Raw genomic sequence first — 25,520 nt, forward strand, 5'->3', positions numbered from 1 at the left:
CTAACAATAATGATTACTACTGACAGGAAGGCTTAACGGTAGCTAGCGGTCTCGACCGAAAGCTTTAACCCCATTTCCCCATTTCTTCCTCACAGCGGCACTGAGAGGCTGGTGCCGATTAACTCTTTGTTTGACTCTTGAGGGAACCGAGGCTTACAGAATGAACACGCCCAAAGCAGTGCAGTTAACTGGAAAGCACGGTCCTGCCAGCTGCTTCGCTCTGTTGCCTCCTAGCCCTGTTTACGTCATTGTCCCGCTGCCCAGAGCCTCGAGTGCTTCTTTAAGTAGTTTCTGGAGATCGTGGTGCAAGGACTGACTAGACTAAATGCACATCAGTAAGTTGTCGAGATGACTGTGTCTTTAACACGCTCAGCCCTCTGCCCTGCTTTGCTGCCATGTTCTCTCTTAAACTTCATCTCTCTTCTTACCCTGTTCCATTCGCCTCTGACTTTGGTTCCTTTGCTACTCAGGTAGGTCTCAGACCTGTGGGTCCTCTAAAGGCGTTGGTTCCCAACCTTGACTGTGCCTTGGAATCACCTAGGAGAACGAAAATATGAGATTGGAGGGCTCCATCCTTGCTGTTGGGATAGGTCTTGGCAATCCATGTGTATATATATATATATGTGTATATATATATATATATATATTTTTTTTTTTTTAACATTTACCTGGAGATGATGATGATCAGCTAACTTGGCTTTCAGGCGGTTTCTCAAACTTTACTGCTGAAGTACGTGGTGATCTTGTTAAAATGCAGATTCGGAATCCGTCTGGCCTCTGATTGCTGTCTCTCTACCCACGATCCTGCATTTCTAACAAGAGCACAGGTGATGCCGAAGCTAATGGTTCACAGTTTTTATTTTAAGTAAATGGTGCTGAGATGGTGCATCTTGACTCTGCTTCCTTTCCTTTTCAAATCAATTAAGTGACTTGTATCTCCTAGTGGCTGGAATGGGTGGCTTCCAACAACCTACTGGATGTAATTGCTTCTGGGATAAAGTGAGAAAAAGGAGCAACATGGAAGGGTGTTGAAAGAGAAACTGGGGAATTCCCTGGTGGTCCAGTGGTTAGGACTCCGCTCTTTCACTGCTGGGACCTGCGTTCAATCCCTGATTGGAGAACTAAGATCCTGCAAGCCGTGCGGCACAGCCAGGAAAAAAAAAGAAAGAAAGAAAGAAGCGGCCTCCGTTTGGAAAGGACTTGTTAAAAAGGCAGGTATTCTTAATTAGTAGCTTAGGATCTAATCTTTGTCACTGAGGGCTGCAAATGAAGCTGCCTGGAGTCTTCTTGAAGACAGCTTCTAGCTGCAGAGGTTTTTAACACCTCTCATCTGACTTTGTTAAGTATCTACTGGAATCCAAAATAGAAGCTGTGTAGGGAGAGTCTCCCTAAGCATACCTCGGCTGCCAGGCATGCTCTGTGTGGATTTCTTCCTTGATGTGAAATCAGTCATAGGAAATCTGAAAGCCCTCCAAGATGTTTGGTTCCATAGGATATTTAATGCTGGAGTGTGTCCCCTCGAGTGTCCCCACCCCGGGATCCCTAGCCCTGGCTGCCCGCAGAATCATTTAAGAGCTTTCCATTCTATAAGAAATAGGTAACTACAGTCTCTCCGTAAACACGTAAGGCATTGATGCAAAGGCTTGTCTCCTCTTATCCCCTTCCTGACCCTACGTGACTACTATTATCGATGGTGCAGTAATCTTGCAGGTTTTTTCCTCTGCATTTATTCACCTGTGTGTATACCTTTTTTGAAAAGAAGGCTATTATTGAGTGTGTATTTTAACATTACAGTGGGTTTTTATTAACCTCTATTCAAAGCAGCAGTGAAGTCCCTTTTTCACCTGGCTTTGCACACACCCTACCCTGCTGGCTCTCCAGAACCTCCCTGGCTACACCTTCTGGGCCTCCCTATCTCTCCCTCTTTCTTGCTACCTTAGTCTGGTCCCAGCCCTTGTTCTCAGCCCTCATCTCCTCTCTACCTATGTTCATTCTCTAGATGATCTCACCCAGTCCTGCGAGGTTAAATATGCTGACCACTAATTCCCAGGTCACTTATAGTAAAATCCTATAGGACGTTCTGTCAAGCCAGGTTCTCAGCCTTGGCTGGCTGTACGTTAAGATCACCTAGAGGAATTAAACAACAACAAAAAACCATAGTGCCCAGGATACATCACAGAGGAGTTGGATCAGAATATCTGCACATGCGACCAGGATTGAGAACTGCTGTTGAACGTGACCTGGCTCCTGCCTACGTGTTGCTCTCCCGGCTGGCTCAACTCTAACCATATGGGCTGCTTGACAGTTCTGTGCACGTAGCTAATTTCTGCCCCAGAGCCGTTGTCTGGCCTGGAATTTTCGTCCCCCCACCCCACAGGACTCGTACCCTCACTTCCCTCATGTGTCTGCACAGATGTCACCACCTCAGAGAGACCTCCCCTGACCTTCCTGCCGTATCGCCTTGATCCCTTTGGCTGCTTCATCCCTTTTTGTCCCTCCACCATGCTTCATTCTTCTTCATAGCAGTTATTATTCCCAATACTATGGTTTTTTTTTTTTATTGTTTTCTTATTCTTTGTCTCCCTCTCTAAACTTTAAGCTATGTGAGGATAGAGGCCCTCTCTGTCTTGGTCACCAAGACACTAGGTATCCCTAGTACCTAGACCAGTGTCTGGCCCAAAGGAGATGCCGAATCAGCATTTATGAATGAATGGGAGTCAGCAGGGTAACTGGATGACCGTATTATGGTTTTTGTGGCATTTACCCCTGAATCTGCCCTCGCTCTTTCAAGACCACGAGGCAGGAGGAATGCCTCATCCCTCTAACTCTGGTCCTCTCCATGTATTTTGATTCAGGATGGTGTTTCCTCGATCCCTCCTAAGGGAAGAATGTAAAGGAGAAAAAGAACGAATGGCAGGATAACCTGATTATTTTCCTCAAGTGACTTGACTGTGTTCAGATCACTAGATCTTTGCCTTGAACTGGTTCCAGTTTGGGGGGAATGTTTGAAAGAGCTTTTCATTTAACCTGGGCATTTAAAATTTTTTTTGAAGAGAAGCTTATGCTAGAATTACAGAAACCTTCAGCACTTAGGACTGATACCAGAGTATTAAATGTCAGTGGTTACTCTGGCTTGGGTTTGGTTGTGAGGTATTTATTTAAATGATGGCTTCCCTCGACTTGATTCTTTTTAAGTCCTCGTTTGGAGCAGTGTCAGTTTACTAGTCAGATCTGATATAACTCTCTTATATAATCAGACTTTTTAAAGATGCAAATTGAAAAGGCATTGCAGTTAGGGTTTAGAACTTCTTTTATGTTACACACGTTAAGGGTTGGTCTTCCTGCTTTTGATCTTTTTCCCTTGATCCCTCCTTCAGTAGGTTAATTCAGAGCTGGGTTCTGAAGGGTTCTTCAACTGAAAACAGAGGGCAGTGAGAATAATGTCTGTGTGTAATAACGACACCATTTGAGTTGAAGGAGGGGACTGTGTCGCTCTCTTGTGTAAGTGTGGCTGGTGCCTTACCTGTCATACCTGGGAATGCTGGGAAGGTGCAAGAGTCACTCCGTGTACTTAGGTTGACTGTCCTGTTTTATGTTACATATCTAGTCACTGTTGGCCTCTGTTATGCTTTTTGTCTCTTCGTCTCAACACATTGGTGATATTCTTTGTACATTAAGTGTTTGCATCGTATTTTGCTCATTACTTGTAAAGCATAAAGCCTTTTGTCTACTGTGAGATACATTTCTGGCTGTTTACGTGAAGCAGTTCCTCTTGCTTTCCCTTCGTGGCTTTTATATGAATCACAATCCCTTAGGGTACAGACAGCTGGAAGCCTCACTCATGCAGGGATTTGTTGGCTGATGTTACCGGCTGGAGCCCAGGGACTGAAATGATGTGTCTTCAGGGGCTGTACTTGCTGCTTTCTCCGTGTTTTGTCTCTGCTTCTCTGTGGCTGGGCTCCTTTCTCAGGCAGCCTTTCCCTTTGTGGTATCCAGACTGTGGTGTGCAGCTCTGGATTTGCACGCTCTTGTCAGCCAGGCTAGGGGAAGGAAGATGTCTCCTCCTGTTTTCTCCAGCCAGTTAAATCCCACCGACTCAGAGGCCCTGGGCTCCTAGCGCTGTGGCCTGGGGAGGCAATCCCGTATTTGACCAGGGTGGGTCACGGGCCCACCTGCGGAGCAGGGAGGTTGAGTGAGCTCCACCCAAACACTGCAGTTGGGTGTGGCTGGAGGTTGGTTCCCTGTAGAATGAGTCATGTCACTGGAAGAATAGGGAATTGGGCTTAGCTGGGCACCCTACGAACCACTGGCTTCTCTGGTGTCATCATTGGGAAGTGACCCATGGTCTGATAGCACAGAACATGCTGTGTGCTGGGGCAAGAACTTGCTCAAAGCCAGGCGACCTCAGCTCTTGTCAGGCGACCCTTGCCTCGGCACTTGGTACCCCGTCTAACAGTATCTGTCGGCGATGCTTTACCCATAGCTTCCACGTGTGGATTTTGTTTGCACGTTTGTGAACCGAGACATGTCATTTCCCTCCTTTGAGTAAGTGTTACCGTTATTTGTAAATGGGAGGCTTAAACAAGGTCCACTCTTCACTCTCAAGCTTCATGATGTCCGATAGGCCCCTCCCTCCATTTTAAGAGGAGGAATGTGAGAGTCCAGGTGAGTGCTTGGAGCTACTGGCAGAGTCTGGGTTACATTTTAAGAGCTGAGATTAGAAAGAAGTGAACACAGCAGTGTGTGTGGGGGGTGATGACAGATTTTTTGCCTTATAGCCTTGAATTTGATTCAGCATTATAAATCGAATAATTCCGTTTAAATTTCCGATGCTAGTTCCTTGGGGGAATATAAAAGTGAATAAGATGGCCATGCTTCCATGCGGGCATAGAGAACACTGTAGGAGAGAGAGGGCAACTGTATTCTATCATAGTTCTATTATAAGTCGTGAGAAAATAAATACACCTTTGTATTTATATAAACAGACTCGTGTAATATTCCAGGGGAGCCCAGAGTGACAGAAAGTGTGAGATGTGCTGTTAAAGATGCGCAGGATGAGGTGGGAGATGAAACCGGAAGCGTGGCTGGAGGCCCCATCACTTGGGTGCTGGCTTCAGGTGCTCAGATCTTTATTCTTGGCCTCTGAAGACTGCTGGGTTGGGAAGGCTATGGTCAGCAAGTGTTGCAGAAGGTCACCCCTCGTGGAGAAGTGGGAGACTGGAGCCAGAGAGGCTACCAGGAGAGTCCCTGTGGCAGATGACAGGATTAAAAACCAAGGCAGAGGCAGCACTAAAGGTGGGGTGGCCGTACGTAGAAGGTAGATTCACTAGGACCTGCTCGCAGGCTTTGGGAGATGTGAGGGAGGGAGGTACGTTGAGATCATCTAAGTGTTCTTTCCTGATTTACCAGGAAGGTAGTGGCGCCGTGAATCACTGCCAGTGGTTAGGAGGAGGAAAGGATTTCGGGTGGTGAGAGGGGCAGAGAATGGTTTGACTCTGGTTCGTGTCACCATGGCCATGAGGCAGATGTCAGCTGCCTGTCTCCTTGAAGGAGCCAGATGCGGTATGTGTGAACAGATGTGGAGAGACATACCTGGCACTTACATTCTTGGCTGGAGTTCAGGAGAGCCGTTAGAGCTGGAGATGCAAATGCGGACGTCTTCAGCCAAGAATCTGCATCACTCGGGATTAGGTCTGGCTGTTACAGAACAGAAATATAAATCGCAGAGCTTTCAACCGAATGGATGCTGTAGTGGCAGCAGTCAGCGCTTGGCCTGGGCCCCCTGGGATCCCTATGTGTTCTTCCTCAGTTTTGGGGCATTTGCGTCCTAAAGCCCAAGAGCACGCAGCTCATCATGGGAAGATAGCCCTCAGGCTGCGGGAACCACTGTGCCATAAAACATGGAGAGCCCAGAGTATCTGGGAGTCTCTGAAGTTTCCCACCTTCACCAGGGACTGACTGATACAGAAGAATGAAAACTCAACCTCAGGACGGGAAAACAGGAGGCATTGTTTATACTCCGGGGCTCCTCGTAGGATCAGGCTGAAGTCATCCTCTGTAGAACTGTACCTAACAGTCCACTCTGATGAGCTTTTCTCTCTTCCCTGTCTTGCTTCACCCACTTCCTTATGGGTTTATTTTGGGAGCATTTCCTTTTTGAAAAAAATTTATTTTTTTATTTGGCTGCGTTGGGTCTTTGCTGCAATCAGGCTTTGTCTAGTTGTGGCGAACGGGGGCTGCTCTTCATTGTGGTGCACGGGCTTCTCATTGCAGTGGCTTCTCTTACTGCGGAGCACAGGCTCTAGGCGTGTGGGCTTCCGTAGTTGTGGCACGCGGGCTGTAGAGCACAGGCTCAGTAGTTGTGGCGCATGGGCTTAGTTGCTCCGCGGCATGTGGGATCTTCCCAGATCAGGGCTCGAACCCGTGTCCCCTGCATTGGTAGGCGGATTCTTAACCACTGTGCCACCAGAGAAGCCCGCGCTTCCTTAATAAATCATTTGTATATGAATCCTACTCCCAGTCAGCCCAAGATAGGGATTCATCTTTATCTCAGGTAAATGAAGTCCAGGTAGAGGTGTTCCAGGTCTGCTGTGGCAGCCGTGTGGTTATCGAGAGGCAGACCCTTGTGTCTTTCTGCTCTCCCATCCCTCGTGTGTGCCTGTCCTCAGGTTGTCTCTTCATCATAAGATGGCTACTCTTGCTCCAACCATCACAGTCACATTCCAGGAAATGGGAAAGAGGAAAGGGCAAAAGGATGCACCTGCCCACTGATTGAGCCTTGTTTAAAACCCTCAGCCAAAAGGCCCTCCCTAGGACCATCTCACTGGGAGGCTGGGAAATGTCTGTGTGTGGCTTTGTGTGTTTATTTGAATCTGGGCCCATTGCCACCCCAATGATAAAATGTTCTATTGGTGAGAAGAAGGGGGAATGGGTACTGAGTAAGCAGCAAACAGTCTCTGCTGCAGAAATTAAATTCAAAACTGAGCATGCAGACAGTGTTGCTTTTGGAAGCCTGGCTGAGGAGGAGGAAATAGAGCAGGGAGGTTAAGGATTTGGGCTCTGGATTTAGACCTGGTTTATAAACCCCTCCCCTGCTCTCTTGTTTACATGATGTATAACTTGGGCCAATTGCTAAGCCTCTGTTTCCTCTTCTGAAAAATGAGGAGGGCGATAATAATGGAATCTAGCTAAAAAGGCAGTTGTGAGAATTTGCTGAAGTAGATACTGTGTATGAAGCTCTTCACATAGTACCTGGTATATATCAGTTATTTTGGGGCAGCATATGCGAGGAGCAGGGGCCTTGGCTTACGGATGTTTTTAAGAGCAGAGAAGGAGCTGTTAGTGAAGAGAGGCCTAAAGAGGAGCAACGAGACGGAGGGAGGGAACTTGGAAATTGCAGGGGAGGGTGATGAAGAGTGTCAGACGGCGCCGAGATTGGGAGGATGAGATCTGAAAAGTCAGTTGACTTTAGTTATTTATTTTTAAATAAATTTATTTCTTTATTTTTATTTTTGGCTGCCTTGGGTCTTCGTTGCTGCATGCCGGCTTTCCCTAGTGGGGGCTAGTGGGGGCTACTCTTCGTTGTGATGCACGGGCTTCTCATTGCGGTGGCTTCTCTTGTTGTGGAGCACGGGCTCTAGGCACGTGGGCTTCAGTAGTTGTGGCACGTGGGCTCAGTAGTTGTGGCGCGCGGGCTCTAGAGTGCGGGCTCAGTAGTTGTGGCGCGTGGGCTTAGGTGCTCCGCGGCCTGTGAGATCTTCCCAGACCAGGGCTCGAACCTGTGTCCCCTGCATTGGCAGGCGGATTCTTAACCACTGCGCCACCAGGGAAGTCCCAAGTCTGTTGACTTTATAGCATCTAGGTCATTGATGACCTTTGGGAGAATTTTAGAAACATGCCTGGGGAAGAATGTTCTCATGAAATCAGAAAGGCGGCCAGGCATGGCCCTCATTTCATAGATGAAGAACTATGGTTTTTGTGTGTTTTTCTTTGGGATTTGCTTAAGCACACCCTGCCCTGCCACCCCCAGCCTCCTCACCCCACAATGATTATGGTGAAACCAGAAATTAAATCCAGATCCCCTGCTTATGAGCGCCTCACTAGAATGCCAGTTTAATCCCTGAAGTTGGCACTGGCATCTGCATCTTGCTTGTAGGTGAGTCTCTACAGTAAAATTCCCTGATGAGCCAAGAATTGAGAACGACGTTCTTTAGGGTTTGTTTTGAAGAGTCTACCTTTGTGGTTGAAAACCAAGTTCATAAACAAATAGATAAAATCTTTGCATGAGTTTTCATTCCTGCTTTTAAAATATTGATTTTAATAATATTTATAACTGCCCTATATTTCATCATCTTTGATTCCAAATCTCAGACTTAGTAGTCAAGTGAAGTAATAATCTACCATTCGTGTTAAGTGGTGTTTGTACTCTGCTGATCCCTTGTTTATAGATGGCAGAAGTGGAACATGGCGTTTATTTATGTTCAGAAGGGTTTAGTAACTGGTCACAGATGGGTTTGCAATTCTCCAAAGCAGGTTGTTACCCTAATGAAGGTGTGAAGTGTCACCTTTCCGGTTTTGGGTTATGTGGGTTAAATGACTGCCTCTTTGCTAGAATCCTTTAAATTTTGATAAATGGAAGTCTCTCTCCTCCCTGCAGTCTTAGACAGCTTCTTATGATCAGAACTCCTCATTAGCTGCTCGGTCTTTCCAGAGTCACCTTTCATTTGTGTACCCTGGCAGTGTTGAAACCCAGCAACTACATGCTTATTACACAGGACAAAACAGAAGTCACCCTATGGGGAGATGGGAATGTGGTTGCAATTCACTTTAAAGCAACTTGACTTCACAGTGTTTCTCTGGGTCAGTAAAAGGATGTAACTTTTAGAGGCTGATTTTCTCAGTGTGTTGATATGTCAACAGGGGTTTGCCCTTACTTACTGTGTTCAGCAAGCATGAGTGAGGCCTGCAGAGAGCAGTAAGTGAGTAAATGAGCTCAGAGAGGATGAGGGCAGATGAGGAAGTAAGTGTGTATGTCCTGTCGCCAGGGGTCCTCTCACTCACCTCCAGCAACTTGCTGCCATGCAGAGATAGGAGCCCAGCATTGCCAATTCCTGTTTTTGTTTGTCTTTTAATAAAAAGCTGGAGAGGAGGATTTTAATGTGAAATTGCCTGCTTTTTAAATAGTGGCAATTAATATGAGTGTTTGGAACAGTGAGCTGGCCAGATAGAACGTTGGCTGTGAGCTGATGCGGCCTGAAGTCCACCAGCTGGCAACTTCGCTTAGGATAATGCTCTTAAGTGAAGCCACTGTTGATTCATTGAATGTGTCTTTATGTCAGAGCAGTGAGCAAGGTTTTCTGGGGCTGGGGGTCTAGGTAGGTGATGAGGATGCCGCTTGAGCCCCCGTGGAGCTCACAGTGCTGTAGATAAATGAGGCCGTAATCCAGGGCCGTACCTGAGAAGCATTGTAAGAGGAGGGCGGCAGAAGTGCCGCAGGGTTTCCAGGCTGGAGAGATGACTTCTGGCTGGCATCACCAAGGAAGGGGGGCATTTGCGTTCTGTCGGGAAGATGATGGATCAGGGGGTCATTCTAGGTACTGAGGAGCCCAAGGAAAGTCGTGGAAGTGAGAGCAAGCTCTGTTCAGGTCCATAACTGGGTTTGGCTAGAGGTCAAGTCCTGGTTAATTTTTGTCTGGGGGTTCTGACTGGCATGATATGGGATCCTGTTTAGCTGTGCTCATTGCAGGCTGCCCCTCCTCGCTTGTTGGGCCATTCCCGGCTGTGTGGTCAGGCTCTAAAGTACACAGAGTCACAGTGGTCATCTCCCTCGTGTTAATCCCTGTGGTTGGTTTTGCAAACATCTGCAGAGACCTGCGCATTGGGAGGCTGTTAGCGTTAGTTGACTTTCAGATTCAGAGAGCTGTTTCTATAAACCATCCTGGAGCTCGCCTGCTGTGTGCTTCTGTGACTGTTTCCCACTGAATTTTCTTATCAAATGGCACTAACTTTCAGCGCCTGTCCTAGGTCTACACAGCCCCGTGTGGCTCTGGATAGCGAGGAGTGCTAAGCTTCGGCCCTCCTCCCGGTTAAGGTGTGTTACTGCCCTCATCACCCCTGGTTGAAAGGAAGCAAGCTCTCCTGACTACGACCGGTCATTGCCCTTGTTCTGCACACTGCCTGTGGCAGTCCAATCCCTTTATAACAGGGTCCTGTTATTCTTGAGGGCAGCAAGGAGGTCTTCTCCCTACTTGGTTATCTGGGTCTGTTTTGGGAAACCCTAGTTTGACCAGAGGATTAAAACATAATAACAAAGGTGAAAAATAAATAAATAAAAACAAAGGTAGAGACGTTTTAGGACACTCAGTTGTGGTCCATGTTTTAAGGTGCTCGTAAAGCATGGGAACATAGTAAAGGCTCTATCAAGTCGTACGGTAAATCGTTTTAACTTTTTCCAAATGAAGTTTTCCAAAAGTATGTCTAGAAGTGTGGCTCTGGATTTGGAGCATCTCAGTTCAGGTATGATCTCACGTAAGGTACTTAACTTCACCGAGCCTTACTTTCCTCCAGAAACATTGTCGAGTCCACTGGGTGTCCTGGTGCCTCTCTCTGGCTGTATCCCGTTCACTGTGTCTCCTACAGCGTGGCTTCCAAAACTAGATGTCGTATTCACTTGTGGTCTGATTAGTGCACAGGATCATGAGTAATGCGTTGCCCTCTTCCCCGCCATGTTTTGTTGCCATAAAACGCTGACACGTTCTACTCACATCCCTCCAAGTCCTTCCGAGTTGCATATTGCCTGTATCTTCCTTAGTGAGTTAGGATTTGCTCCTCAGCACGCAGAAGTTTACTGTTGAACCTGTGTGATGTGGTTGGTTTTGTCTCCTTCCTCTGGGCTGTTGAAGCCTGTTTGCTTCACCAGTGTTCTTAAGATCACTCCAAGCTTCATGCCATCTGCAGCTTCAATACAAAAGACACATCTATTTTTGGAGAAGTCTGTTGAAGTGAGGCATGCTCTCATTTGGAGAATACTATTGGCGATATGTACTGGGGGTTTTCTAGGTGTTAAACATTTCGTCTTGACTGCAACCCTCAGATGTAGGTCCTTTATGAATAGCCCCATTTTACTGGTGAGGATATGGGATCTTAGGTTAAGTTACCTGAGGTTGCAGAGCAGGGAGGGATAGAGCTGGTCTTGAACCCAGAGCCTGTGTTCATAGCCTCTCTGTCCACATTTGCAGATCATCAGCCCATGGGCTGACTCCTTCTCTCCCTAGTTTTTGTTTTAACCTGCACGATGTTTTAAAAATTGAGTTAGTTGGTTCACCCTTTAAAATTGTATACTTTACATAAAAACACAAAATTCTGGCTTTGGGGGAAAATTCAGAAGATCCAGCCACTTTGGATTAGTGTTCTTAGGTGGCAAAATGGTCAGAAACTGACAGTTTTTCAGAGGGCAAGCACTCTACAGTTTGCTAACATCCCTTCGTTTCCTGTGGTCCTCACCTTCTTAAAATTCTTGAGTGGCTGCTGCAGCCAGTTGGATTTGTGATGCTGTACTTGATTCATAAAACTGGGGTCAAGAGAAGTAATGAACTCTAAAAATGAAAATCGTTGAATGAAAGTAATTGGCTGAAGCCCTCACCCACCCAGTGATGGCATTTTTACAGTTGGGGTCCTTGGGGTCATGGCTCTCCTTCCGTGGCACTAGCACAAGTCGGATCTCCTCTGCACTGAATTGGTCTTGGGCTTGACAGTGTCCGGTTCGCACGTCAATATGCCCTGTTGTGAGGTGGTGGATGTAGTTTTGTGTTACTGTTGTTTAAAATTGTTTTATTGAGGTATTGAATATAATTGGTATACAATAACCTCCACATTTAAAAAGTGTACACTTCGGTAAGTTTTAACACATGTATATACCTGTGAAATCATCACCATAATTAAGATATTCACCACCCTAAAAGTCTCATCCTGCCCCCTTTTAACCCCTATTCCCTCCTTCTTTACCCCACTGCCACCCCTACCCAAGGGAACCCTGATCTGCTTCATCATTATAGATTAGTGTGCATTTCCTAGAATTTTATATTTAAATGGCATCATACAGCATGCACTCTCTTTTGTCCGGCCTCTTTCCATGCACCATACTTATGTTAAGATTCATTCATGTGGTGGTTCTGTCAAAAGTCTGGTCTTTTTTTTTTTACTGCTGAGCACAGTTCCATTGCATAACTCAGTTTGTTTATCCATTCAAGGCAGATTTTTGGACATTACGGCCCCGGTTTCTGGCCACTCGTCATGTTCTCTCAAGCTCCCCCAGGGATTGGGGTTGGCATCTAGGATTTCTAAGGTCTTAAATGATTCTGTGATTCTGAGGCGAAGGCAACCTTGGGTCTTGTTGGGTGGCCTTGCTGGGGAACATGCAGATGGGCTCTTTGACAGGCTGGAGCTCAGAAAGAAGGCTGTCTCTACCGACCTTCCTGTTCTGTGTTTTTTTGAGAAGGGTTTAAATAGCTTTAATTTTTGGCTTCTAAATTGAGAACACTTTCCTGGCATTTGTCAAATATATGTGAATGTTTATGTGTCTTCTGCGTAAAATGATAGTCTGTGGGCTGGTTAGAAATTGTAATGTGGAGATTATGGTGTGAAGGTTGGTATTCTGAGAATTTAAAGTTAATGGTGGTAGACACATTCCTTGGAAGAAGGTCAAGATTGTGTCATAAAAGCTAATTTCTATGGCTGTCCCTCTAAGACTTATTTGCTTCCCGAATGGGAGTTCAACAGAACCTCAGTAGCCATCACAACACAGGAATGGAGAAATAAGAGTCCCACTTAATTTCTTGGTTGGGTGGTACAGCTCATGAAACCACATCCTAATTTTGTGGTCTTTAGAGAAATTCATTCAGTATTCCAAGCTGAATTTATTCCTGGAAGAGAACTTCGTCAAAGCTAACTTTGCCAAGTATGTTGTCATATCCATTGTTTAAAAAGTTATTGACAGTAAAGTAGCCTTGGAATGTAATCTCACACTGCCTTATATGTCAACAGAACCCATTCTGAAGACCTTCTGTCTTCTTTCTGTATTTGAAAAGTTGGGTTTTCAGACCCAGTTGCATCACCACACATTCTTACATACTCGAGTGCAGTATAGATGGTGGCTTTGGTTCTTATATATATGTTTGTTTAACTTTGAGAGAAATAATACTAATTTTACATTTTCAAATGTGTTTAATTATAGTTGTAGGCTTTCTTGGTGAGTTTCTAGAACATTTTTTTTTTAATAGACTTTTTTTTTCCTTTTGTTGCTGATAGTTGAGTGTGGGAAGTGTTGGGTGTACAGTTAATTGCCTCTTAGAAGCAAAGGGGAAGGAAACCCATGATTTATAGTCAACTGATTTTCAACATAGGTACCAAGACAATTAAAAGGGGAAAATGGTCTTTTCAGCAACTGGTGCTGGGACAGCTGGATTCCCAGATGAACAAGAATGAAGTTGGACCCCTACCTCACACCATACACAAAAGTTAACACAGAGTGGATCAAAGATCTAAAGATAAGAGCTAAAATATAAATCTTCTAGAAGAAAACATAGGTATAAATCTTCATGAACTTGGATCAGGCAGTAGTTATTTGATATGACACCAAAAGCATAAGCAACAAAACAAAAAATAGATAAATTGGACTTCATGAAACTTAAAACCTTCAAAGGACAGTATCTTTCTCTTCAATAAGAAAGTAAAGAGACAACTCACAGAAAGGGAGAAAATATTTGCAAATCCTTTTTCTGTTAAGGACTAGTGTCTAGGAACTTGTAGAATTACACACACACACACACAAAACCTCTTAGAACTACACAACAATTCCAGTGTGAAAATGGGTAAAGGATTTGAATAGACATTTCTCTAAAGGCAATATACAAACGGCCAATTGGCACATGAAAAGATGCTCATTATCATCAGTTGTTAGAGAAATGCAAATGGAAACCACAATGAGAAACCACTAGTATGACTAGAGTCAAAAAGGTGGACAGTAATAAGTGTTGGTGAGGATGTGGAGAAATTGGGACCCTCATACGGCTGAGATCGTAAAATCACGCAACCATTTTGTAAAATAGTTTGGTAATTCCTCAAAAGGTTGAATATAGTTACCATATTACCAGCAGTTCCGCTCCTAGGTACATGCCCAAGAGAAGTAAAAACAGATCTGCATAAAACCTTGTATGTGAACGTTTCTAGCAGCATTATTCATAATAGCTAAAAAGTAGGAATAACTCAAATGTCCATCACCTGATTAATGGGTAAACAAAATGTGGTATATCCACAAAATGGACTATTATTCAGCCATAAAAAGGAATGAAGTACTGATACCTGCCACAACATGGATCAACCTTCCAAACATGCTAAGTGAAAGAAGCCAGTCACAAAAGGCCATGTATTTTATGATTCCATTTATGTGAAATGTCCAGAATTCATAGAGACAGAAAGTAGATTAGAAGCTGCTAGGTCCTGAGGGGAGAGGAGAACAGGCAGTGACTGCTACTAGGTACAGGGTTTCTTTTGGGGAAGATGCGGGTGTTCTGGGATTAGATAGTGGTGATATCTGAATTTTTTTAAAAAACTGTTGAACTGTATACTTTAAAAGTGTGAATTTTGTTGGATGTAAATGATAGATCCATAAAAAATGGGTACATATTAAAAATTTCAAGCTTACGGGTAACAAAACATGAAAAGAAAACAGAAACATTAACTGAAATACTAAAGCATCAACTTTTGACTAAACAAGTGAAAAAAAGAACTAAAGGAGACGGAAATAAGGCAAGACCCGTTTTTCAGATGACAGTTTTTGAATGCGTCTGACGGTGCGTTCTAGGTGGGAGGTACATTATAGCTCAGCAACAGTTAGGGAAGGCTCATGTGTTTGCTAGGCTGTTTGGAACACAGGGATGAATAAGACCGTAGACTTCTGTTTCCAGGCATGGGCAGAGTTGTGGAGGTGGAAGGTGGGAGGGAGGTCAGGTAGGATAAAGTCAGAAGTCTCTGCTGAGGCACCAGGACACAGAGGATGATGCATTCCTGTTGAGGGATCAGTCTTTATAAAAGCATTCACTGAAAACAGTTACTGGATTACCTGGAGATCTGGGTATGTGTCTCCTCTGCTGGGGGAGGGATGAGGGTGTCTGATTCCAACCAGGGAATATATGGGGATGAAAGAGGCTGTCTAGCTCTGTTGACAGCAAAGTAAAAGAGCATTTCTGCTACATTGGCGTCCATTTCCTCAGGCAAAGAATGTGTGATTTTTCCACTGGGCACATAAGGGCCATGGGTGTAGGTGAGCTGGTGTGGGGCTTTTCTTAGCTAGGAAGGGCGCCCCATGGAGAAGAACCTAGGGTTGCTGGATCGGACCTTCATTGGCTGCGGAGGGGTTGTGACTGCCAGAACAGATGCTTTTCCCCCTGAAGGGGGAATGCAGAGGAGGGACATCTAGCCATGGCAGGCTCACCTCCAAGATGCCTGTTAAAGTGCCAGCCAGAGCAGATGGATGCCGTACACCTCCAGATGTGACGCCCCGAGAAGCACACAGCATCCCTTACGTAGTATCCCAGCTGGAGTCAAACCTTGAGGAAACATCAGACAAACCCCTCATGAGGAGTGCTCTGTTTTTTTTTTAAAAAGGACTGTGTTCTTAAAAAAAATGTCATGATCATAAAAGATGTGTAACAGCTGTAGTCATATCACAACTAAATGCATTCCCTCATCCTAAATTGGATCCCAGACTGGATCAGGAAGTGCTAGACAGGACATTATTGGATCAAATGACAAAAGGAAAATCTGGACTATAAAAGTTGAGATAAAAGTATAGTATCAATGTTAAATTTACTGAAGTTGATAACTGCACCATCGTTACGTTAGAGAATATCCTTGTTCTTAGGAAATGGGCACTGAAGTAAATATAAAGGACAATAATGTGTGCAACTTACTCCCAAGTGGTTAAGGAAATTATGTCATATGTATGTATCATACATATGAAGTGTTGTATATTGTATGTGTACATACAGAGAGAGCATGAATGGTAAAGCAAATGGGCAAAATGTTAACAATAGGTGACATTGGGTAAAGAGTAGTCTTCGTATTATTACTCTTGCAACTTTTCTGTAAGTTTCCAATTATTTACAAATAAAAATCTAAGAACAAGTGCTCGTGAATGAAGCAGCTGTAAGTATCTGTCATGCCGGGCTAGAGTGTGAAGCTAGCCAAGGAAGGACTCTGCTGTTCTCCTGTCCCTCATCTCTTCCCTTATCCCTGGAAGTGAAGTAGGCAGGATGGGAGTACGGTGGGGAGGATGGAGATTTATGTCAGAAGGGAGTGCAGGAGTGGAAACCTGGCTTGAAATAACATTGGCAGCTTTGATCATTATAAGGGTTTAGATAATTTAAATTTCTGAATTGGCACTGTTTGCAACTTAGGGGAGTCAGTGTCTTGCTGTTTTTTGTTTGTTTGTTTTTTTAAATCCGGGGCAGAGGAAGTAATTTTTCCCACTGAATAGATGAGGCCTTCATGGTCCACGTACCTATTACATACATCGTAAGGGAGAAAGGCACTGTTTGGCATCCTGGAGGAGGGCGTGATGAGTCTGCATCGTAGCAGAGTCAGGTAGGATGGGGAACAGGGAGGTCCTCTCTAGGGACCTGGCCTTTGAGGTGAGCTGAAAGCATGTGAGAGATGAAGAGTGGCCTAGGCAGCAAATAGCCATGGTGCTGGTCAAGGTGGGGACCTGGGAATACAGTTTCAGGCGGAGAGAACAACTTGGTAAAAATACAGAAGAGTGACGTGTGGCACATGTTTGTGAGAACTGTAAGTGTTTTGGAATGGTGGGAGCGGGGTGTTGGTGGAGGAACATTTTAAAGAAATGAAACAAGAGGTGGGTGGGAAGGTGGGCAGCCCACGCATCCCCAGCTGATGTTCTGTGCACCACGCTGTCATCTGAGGCATCTGAACGCTTTGCTTGTTAAGCTCTTTGAGGTATGTCTGACAGGACTGGGGAATCCAAGTGGCTGGCAGTGACTTCAGTTTCTTAGAACGTTGCTACTCAGAGTGGTTCCCCAGGCCAGCAACTTCCAGATGACCTGACAGTTTGTTAGGAATGCAGCTTCTCAGACCTGTCTCCAGACCTGCTGAATCAGTGCCTTCCTGTTAACAAGATCCTCAGATGATTGGTCTACATGTTCAAGTTTGAGAAGTCCCGTTCTTAGAATTCATTTATTCTGCAGGTTAGTGTTTCTCTGAGTGCGGCTGGGGCCAATTCACATTAGAATCACCTGACTTACTTCACTTACTATGATCATCTCTGGGTCCATCCAGGTTGCTGCAAATGGCAGTACTTCATTCTTTTTTATGGAAGTAAGTCAGACAGAGAGAGACAAATATCATATGAGATCACTTATATGTGGAGTCCAAAAAAATGATACAAATGAACTTATTTACAAAACAGAAATAGACTCACAAACATAGAAAACAAACATGGTTACCAAAGGGGAAGGGGGGAGGGATAAACTAGGACTTTGGGATTAGCAGATACACACTACTATATATAAAATAGGTAAACAACAAGGACCTACTGTATAGCACAGGGAACATCTTATAATAACCTATAAAGGAAAAGACTCTGGAAAAGAATATATATATGTATGTATAACTGAATCACTATGCTGTACACTTGAAACTAACACACATTGTAAATTAACAATACCGCAAAAAAAAAAAAAGAAACATCACCTGGAGAACTTGTTAAAAATGGCAATTCTGGACTTCCCTGGTGGCACAGTGGTTAAGAATCCGCCTGCCAATGCAGGGGACACGGGTTCGAGCCCAGGTCCGGGAAGATCCCACATGCTGCGGAGCAACTAAGCCAGTGCGCCACAACTACTGAGCCCGAGCTCTAGAGCCTGCAAGTCACAACTACTGAAGCCCGTGCACCTAGAGCCTGTGCTCCGCAACAAAAGAAGCCACCGCAATGAGAAGCCCATGCACCAAAACGAAGGGTAGCCCCCGCTCACTGCAACTAGAGAAAGCCTGTGCACAGCAACGAAGACCCAATGCAGCCAAAAATAAACAAACAAATTTATTTATTTAAAAAAAATGACAATTCCTAGGCCCTGTCCCTCCACTCAGGCATTTGTATTAATTTGTATTGATAAAATCCCCTGACAACTATGATATTTGTACTTCTGAATTTGAGCTCAACTGCTGTGGTGTGAAATCCTGAAGGAGTGGTTCTCAGTTGAAATCTCCTGGGGAGTTTGGGAGGGAAAATTGCTCACACCCCACCTCCAAGGAGTTAGAATCTCCTGGGGAGGGGCCAGAGCATAGTAGTATTTTGAACACTCCCTGTGTGGCCGTGGGGAGTAGCCAGGGCTGAGAATCACAACCCTAAAGGGTTTTAGGCAGGGGAGTCAGTTTTAGAACAAGAGCTGTAGTGATAAAGTAGAGTTGCAAATACAGCAAACAAAGAATGTGGTTTTGAGATGTAGTACCGAAGGGTCTGGAATGCTTCCCTTTTCACCCCCTACCATTGTCTTTATCCCTCCATTGTGTCAATTTCGGTAACTTTAGGACATTGATTCATGAGAAGAATGGGAAGGAAGGCTTAATCCTGAGGTCCTCAGTGGGGGGCATTTTTGATTGTAATACCTGGGTGCTACTGACCCCTGAGATGTAAGGCCGCGGATGCCGCCAGGCTTCCTACAATGCACAGGACAGCACCTGCCCCCCCAAGAAAGAATTATAGATGATGCCCACAGTGTTGGGCCTGTGCTGAGAAACCCTGGTATAATAATTCTGAAGCAAGGGGTCATTCTTGAGGTGCCTTCCTGGAGAGTTGCTACTCTGATAAGCCACTGTTTGGGGTGGGAATGTATCATGTCTTTCAGATACGTGTTCTGGAGGAGAGAAAAATCTTGACAGTCATTTTTCTTGAGAGATATTTTGTAAAGGCTGTTTGATGGTAGACTGTGTTTGCTAGGATTAAAAATCAAATGTAAGTAAAGGAAACCTAAGTCGTGAAATAAATTAAGAAAATGACTTTTCTTTTTATTCAGGGTAAATATATGCCATCTTTGAGTGACTCCTGATTTGTTTACTTAGTTCCTTTTCGCTGAGTTAGGGTTGGTGAAAGGGTCCCTTTGGAAGTAATCTGTTCACTGAGGGTGTGCTTAGTATGCAAAAGAAAAAATCACAACTATGTATAGGGAGTGGCCCACATCATGTATGAAAGGGGCTGGTTGGGGAATCCTGGGTTGGAAGCACCGAAGGACCCAGAGTTGGGTCACTAGGTCTTCAGTGGAGACCAGGAAACAAACGAACAGAGCAGGACAGATGGGGCTGCATCTTCCTTTGGTCGTTGTTGTCCGCTTGCCTTCTTGCCTCTCCATGGAGATGTGAATACAAACCAGCAGTGACAGCTTTGCTCACTTGGCCAAGGTTGCCTTGAATACCACGTGGAGAACGTGGGAGGGAAGTGCACTCATGGGGTCAAAGGGTGATGCCCTCCTCCCTGCCCCTGCCCCCGCCCTGCCTAGGTAGGGGTGAGAGGAGGGCCAGCAGGCTGGCAGTATTAGCCTTTCTCTTCTAGACCATGGGCCATATCAGGAGGTCTGGTCCACGTCACAGAAAAGCAGGATGTGCAGCATATAATGGAACAGGTTTCTCCAACTTCTCATTCTTTCCATGTCGTCCATCCCTCTTCCTGCCCCACCCACTGGCTTGAGCAGTAGATGCTGTTAAGCTCAGCTGAGAAGGCCTCTGACACTGTCTCTCCCATGTCTCCCTGGGCTGGCTTAGATGTTCTGCTCCAAACACCTTGGAGCTACCTGTTGGCTCCGTCTGTCTCCCCAAGGACTCTCAGGGCCCAGGTTCTACTGACACTGTGTCTCCAGCACACATGTGCTTAAGAAATGTTTGTTGAATGAAGGAGAAATCAAATGCAGGAGAAACTGTGTACGTTTCCTTCGTGTAATGGGCGTTTCTGATGGCAAAAGTATTTTTCCAGGAGGATCTTGGGATAACCAACCCAATAGCTCATGTAAGTCTTTTCAGACCTTCTGAATGCCCTTTTGTAGAAGATGTGACATATCCTCAGAGGTTCACATGAGCTGTAGTGTTTGAAATAGCCACGGCTATGCACTGTGAGATTTGATTTGCGTTGAGAGATACTGAGCATGTAGAGCTCTACACAGCAAGATTTTTAACCTGAAGTCCACGATTTTGTTTACTCTTCGTATATCTAACACAGAACTGGGCATCCTAGCTCAATTTTTTGTGACTGTTGGATTTATTTGACAGGTCTGTCCAGCTATTTACTCCTTTCTAGAGTATATTGGTTTTCAGGTAGATTGGCAAATTGGACCAGATGATATAAATAATATGCTTTTCTCCCTCCCTTCCTTCCTTTCTTCCTTTTCCCCCCTCCTTCCCTCTCTCCCTTTCTTCCTTTTTCCTTTCTTCCTCTTTTAAAAATAGTCTTTTTTTGAACTTGGTGAACATTTGATTGATTTTTATAAAAATTTCGCATTTGAAAATAAATTAATAGATGATTTTGAAGATATTGAAATATCTTTTATTATACAAAAATTTAAGCACGTATACAAATTGAAAGAATAATAGTATAACGAACCTCCATGTATCCAATACGCACCTTGACTGTTAGCAACTCATGGCCAATCTCAAGTCATCTATATCCTCCCATCTCTCTCTCCCCAGTTATTTTTTATTATTATTATTATTTTTTTGGTACGCGGGTCTCTCATTGTTGTGGCCTCTCCCATCGCAGAGCACAGGCTCCGGACGCGCAGGCCCAGCGGCCATGGCTCACGGGCCCAGCCGCTCCGCGGCATGTGGGATCCTCCCGGACCGGGGCACGAACCCGTGTCCCCTGCATCGGCAGGCGGACTCTCAACCACTGCGCCACCAGGGAAGCCCTCCCCAGTTATTTTGAAGCAAATGTCAGACAACATGGCATTTCATTACAGATTTAAAACCGCTGCCTGTTAATGGTTTCAAGGTGTTTGGATAGAACAGGGAATCAGTGGGGAAAAGGGACTCGGTCAGAATACCTCCGGGCATCGGGCTTGGTGCCAGGGAATGCTTATTGCCCAGAGTGTCCTGCGGTGAACAAAGAACGGCTGCCCTTTGGGGAGACAGTGATGTCATCTCCCTTCTGCCCCTCCTCCTCTCCATTATGAACCAGTAAGCGCCCAACCCAAACCCTGACAAAACAAGGTGTGTTTTCGCAGCCACAGAAGTCGGACACTATTGTTAACCTTTTACATGAAGGGGAAATTTGTTTTTCTGTTATCAGCAAGATCATCCTCCTTTTTGTGAGAACAAGTACTATCTCAGTTTTTTCTTTCCTTAAGGTATTACACACACACACACACACACACACACACACACACACACACACACAAAGATGCACAAACCTTAAATTTGAGCACTGCTTGATGTTTTAAATACACTTATACCCACATGACTCCCACCCAGATTGAGCTAGGAGAACATTTCCAGCACCCCAGAAAGTGCCCCTTCTCAGGAAATACCGCCCCCAAAGGTAACTGCTATTTTGACTGTGGCTCTAGCAAAGTTTTGCCTGTTCTTGAACGTCACGTGAATGGATTCATTCGGTATAAATGGACTCTTTTTGCCTTGGTTTCTTTCACTCAAAATAGTGTTTGTGGGGACTTCCCTGGTGGCACAGTGGTTAAGAATCCGCCTGCCAATGCAGGGGACGCGGGTTCGAGCCCTGGTCCGGAAGGATACCGCATGCCACGGAGCAACTAAGCCCGTGTGCCACAGCTACTGAGCCTGCGCTCTAGAGCCCGCGAACCACAACTACTGAGCCCGCGAGCCACAACTACTGAAGCCCACGTGCCTAGAGCCCGTGCTCTGCAAGAGAAACCACCGCAACGAGAAGCCCGTGCACCACAATGAAGAGTAGCCCCCACTTGCCACAACTAGAGAAAGCCCGCGTGCAGCAATGAAGATGCAACACAGCCAAAAATAAATAAATAAAATAAATTAAAAAAAAATGTTTGTGGAATGCATCCATGTCGTTATGTGTAACAGTCGTCTGTAGCTGTCCAGCATTAAAGTGGAGCATGAGATGCAATTCGTTTATCCATTTTGTCTTAGTGGCTAATATTGGTTTACTCTGTGCCAGAATCTGTACTCAGTGCTTCAAGTGAAGTAGTTAATCTTTTAGGTTAATTTGTGAGTTACCCATTGCGGTTATTGCCCTTTTATAGGCAAGAAATGAAAACCTACAGAGATGAGATAATTTTCCCCAAGATCATACAACATAGAATAGAGCTGAGGTTTAAACCCATTCTTCCAGATGGCAGATCAGCGTACACCTCAGTGCTTCCACATGTGGGTTTTCTGTGACTTCTCTGACGTGGTCTATAAGCTTCCACAAACATCATCAGGTCTTAGGGCTCTGGGGTGCCTTGGGGATCATCTGTTTTCCAGGGAAGATGTGTGGGCACAGAGAGCTTTAGTAACCTGGCTGTGGCTTCCTGGATAGTGAGTGGTGGAGCCAGGGCTGGAACCCGGGTTTCCAGATTCCTTGTCTCTTATTGTTTTTGGCATTTTTGTTACTCTATGGGTCAGCTCGGACTTTGGGTTGCAGACAGCAGAAACTGACTCACCTAAGCCAGGAGGAAACTGTTGAAAGGCTATCAGTCACTCGCAGACTCAGCAGGGAACCAGACTCAGTGCTGGGGGAGGCAGGCTCTGGACATTTCCCGTGGACACATCCGGCACCGCTCCCACGAGCAGTCTTGAACTGGCCCTGGGACTTTGTATCCATCTGTTCCGGTGCAGAGTCCAGGGCAGAGGCTCCAGCTGTCCAAGCGAAGGCAGATACCTGTGTTGGGGCTGCCTGTAGAAGGAACTCCTGGGCCCGTTTGTCTTCCACAATGGGAGGAGTCCTTGCCTTCCCAACTAAGTTTTTACTTCTCTGATCTATATTCAAAAAGGTAAATAAAAATTTAATTGGCCAAGCTAAAGTAGGTCAAAAAGGGAAGTTTCTCCCTACATTTCTCGTTTTTAATGTGTTTGTGAATGATGGTCCTGCAACCAGGTAAGATGATAAAGGTACAGGAGAGCAACCTTGGGAGTCCTCAGTCTGAGTTTTCTACTCAGAAAAAGCATCTGGTCACCTTAATGGGAAAAAATTACCTTGTTGTGCTTTGTCTCTCAGGAACAATGTCTGTGTTTTCTGTAGATAGGTAATGGAAGGTTGATTTGGCAGTCCCTATTGGAAAATGTCACTGGACTTCAAAGGGCTTCTTCTGTTCTGGCTTGGGGAAATGTGATTCGCATGCAACAGACACAACAGTGTGATGTACTGGTTTCCTCTTACTGAACTGGACTTAATTACTTGTTTATGGAAGGCTTTTGTTGGAAATAGGAGTAGGTTTTCCTTTTGTGAACTGCCGTTGAAGAGCATTCTTCCACCTTGAGTACCCACTCATGGACTGAGTACTCATTCACTGATCCCATATTTACTGAAAGCACCAGGGACAGGATGATACAGAAGGCAGATAAGCTCTACCCTCGTGAAGCTGTTTGTCCAGTAAGTATGAGTTGGGAAAGTCCTTAAAATCCAACAATTTTGTTTTCCCCTTTCATTGCTTCTTTGAAATCTTAACTCCCTTGGTGGGGAATTAACATTCCCCTTTCTCTTTGTTGATCATATTGTCTGCTCCTTCTGAAATTTTTACTCTGTTGCCTCTTTTTCAAAAGAAGCCAAGATATGTACGATCAACACTTAAATTTTTCATATTTGAGCTCATGTAAATCTACTCTTGATTTCTCCCTATATAAAATTGCATTTATATATACTCACTGAATGAAGAATTTTAAAAAGATGATAGCTTGTTGACTGTTCGTCACTTTGATCAGTGAGGTAGGTTAGAAGAGCTCAAATTCTGTGCCATGAGGGACTGTGTTTGCCTAGTTAACTACCGCCACATCAGCCAGTGGATGGGGTAAGAGACAGTGAAATGGGCGCTTGGCAACCTGGAGGACAGATTGCAGCACGGGTTGCTTGGGTCCACAGCAAACTCATTTCTTCTTCCTGGGCACTCGACTGAAGGGCATTTCTTAGCTCCTGGCATCATGGGGGTGGGGGGATCATGTGATTGGTTATCACTGATGGTCTGTGAGCACAAGTTTAATGTTGCTTCCAGGCCAGTGCGCTCAAGAGCAGATGTGCCTTCTCATCGCCCTTTTTCCTAGAGCATCCTTCTACCTGTGGAAGTGCGAGATCTGGCGACCTGGGAGAGATTTCTTTGGAATGTTTGCCCAGCAGAGAACTGCTGAATTATATGTTAGAGGTTATGTGTGCATTCCTTTGTAGCCACACTGAACGATAGTGCAGAAAGGTTTCCACATCCCTTCTGATCCTTGTTATTATCCAGCTTGTTGGCTTTTGTCACCCTGTAGTGTAAAGTGATATCTCACTGTGATGTTGAACAGTGATTTAGTATAAAAAGGTCATGTTTAAAAGTTACAGATTTTCATTGATACATGGGTTGGAGGGGGAACTGCTTCATAGATACAGGGTTTACTCGTGGGAGTGAAGAAAATGTTTTGGAACTAAATAGAGGTGGTGGTTGTACAACATTGGGAATGTACTAAATGCCACAGAATTGTTCATTTGAAAATGGTTAATTTTATGTTATGTGCATTGAACTTAAAAGAGTCAAAGATTGATAAAATGCAGAATAAAAATAACGGTCTTATGTCTGACACCTCACGCTTTCCCACTTTTTTGAGGCAACAATTGAAAACATTTTAACATTTTATTCTGGTATTTACCACTGTATTTCTAGATGATGTGTGTCTCTTCATATCTGTAGATGAATTTATCTTAAATATCACCTGTTCACTTCCTGTTATTGTACATGACGGTGGCTTCCGACACTTTCCTCCTCCCCCTCCATCCTCCCATTAAAGTTGTATTACTTTTTTTGGCTAAATTAATAGTTAGTCTTAGATTTTTATGACTGTGTAAATATTGTTCACCATTGAGCTAAACACATACTACATTTTATCAATAGTACACAGCTTTTCCCTGGAGTTCTTAATCATCTCATTTGTCCTCATTTGCCTATTAGCTCTTTTGTAGCATTTACTAGTGTTCTCTCCCTCTGCAGGCTTCATCACGCTTCCATGTGGCAGGCGGAGGGGATGACCCATCACTCCTGGGTCTCAGCCCATGGGCCCTTTGTCCCTGCTCCAGGTTGGGCAGTGATGCCCTGTGCAGTGTCATCATGGGGTCCTGAGCCTTTCCAGGGTTCCGTAGGGCAAATAAGCTTGCTTCTCACTGGTACCCTCACTGCAGATACCTCCCTCCATCTCTCAAGTTCTACCTCTCCATCCTCTTCCCATCTTCATTTATTCCAAAAGAAGGATTTGAGTTTCTCAGAAGATGAAGTTGCATTTTTTTGTTTTTAATTTTCATTGTGTTGGAG

The 25,520-nt window shown here is 44.8% G+C and overlaps 1 protein-coding gene across 8 annotated transcripts in view; it reads left to right on the forward strand.

Annotated features, from left to right (window-relative positions):
* Nucleotides 1-25,520, forward strand: part of ITPR1 (inositol 1,4,5-trisphosphate receptor type 1) — a 319,623-nt gene that overhangs the window by 86,933 nt on the left and 207,170 nt on the right. Inside the window, exon 1 of one of the 8 annotated variants that reach the window (XM_067755273.1) lies at nucleotides 1,193-1,211. The exons of the other annotated variants lie outside the window; for them this stretch is intronic. The gene's annotated coding sequence lies outside the window, so the exon portion shown is untranslated. Of the gene's footprint in view, nucleotides 1-1,192; nucleotides 1,212-25,520 lie in introns of those variants that run through there. 8 annotated transcript variants of the gene reach the window in all.

Source organism: Pseudorca crassidens, chromosome 10, assembly GCF_039906515.1.
Source record: "Pseudorca crassidens isolate mPseCra1 chromosome 10, mPseCra1.hap1, whole genome shotgun sequence".
Taxonomy (NCBI): Eukaryota; Metazoa; Chordata; class Mammalia; order Artiodactyla; family Delphinidae; genus Pseudorca; species Pseudorca crassidens.